Source organism: Otolemur garnettii, unplaced genomic scaffold (assembly GCF_000181295.1).
Source record: "Otolemur garnettii isolate 467f Iridium unplaced genomic scaffold, OtoGar3 scaffold00085, whole genome shotgun sequence".
In the NCBI taxonomy this organism is placed as follows: Eukaryota; Metazoa; Chordata; class Mammalia; order Primates; family Galagidae; genus Otolemur; species Otolemur garnettii.
In genome coordinates this window covers 2,640,259-2,641,103 of record NW_003852480.1, presented here as the reverse complement: position 1 = coordinate 2,641,103, position 845 = coordinate 2,640,259, and the positions used below count along the sequence as shown (strand labels likewise).

At 38.1% G+C, this 845-nt stretch overlaps 1 protein-coding gene across 4 annotated transcripts in view; it reads right to left on the bottom strand.

Moving 5' to 3' along the window:
• FNIP2 (folliculin interacting protein 2) overlaps nucleotides 1-845 on the bottom strand; it is a 134,301-nt gene that overhangs the window by 96,771 nt on the left and 36,685 nt on the right. The window lies entirely within an intron of this gene.

The following is an 845-nucleotide window of genomic DNA, read 5'->3' as shown; positions in this document are numbered from 1 at the left end:
GCTATTTTTTGGTTGCAGCCATTATTGTTGTTTGGTGGGTCTGGGCTGGATTCAAACCCACCACCTTATGTGTATGTGGCTGGCGCCTTAGCCGCTTGAGCCACAGGCGCCGAGCCGGGATAATAATTTATGAAACACATTAGTTTGGGAAAATCTTCTTAAAGAAAAAAACTAAGATGAATTTAGAAACTTACTTTATACTAATCATGAGAATCATTACTTTACCCTTGGCTCTGCTTATTATCTTAAGATTTTGGAATAAAATGTAATTCTCAAAGATCTTTTTTTATTTTATGTGATAAATTCCTTTGTAATAGTGTTTCAAGGGATAACACCAACAAAATTAATGAGTTCTTCCAAAATGGATGAAAAACAATCAGAAAATAGTAAGACACTTATTCTTTTTAGACAGGCATCATTATTAAAATGAGTTGATCAAAAGATATCCTTCTCATGAAAAGGATTTTTCTAGAGGAAGACCAGGCTCTCTCACCACTCCAGCGTGCAAGCAGACAAGCACCACCGCCACCTACCCACCATGCAGACTATACACCGCGAGGCACCTCAGTCCTGTGCCCCATCTACTCACTTTGGTAGTTCCTCAGGACCGCAACTTTTTTTCCTGGTAATTACCGTGAGCAGTATTAAACTTGAACAAAGGATAAAGATATAACCATTTCTTCCTTGTTGGCTCCAGCAGAGGTAATAAAATTAAGAAGAGTAGATGGATAGTAGAATTGTGGAATGGTTACAGTTATTCTATAAAAGAAACATTTGTATCCCTGCAAGCCCACCCATGACACTATTCCTTCTATTTAGAAGCACTTTTGAAAAACCACCGTCAG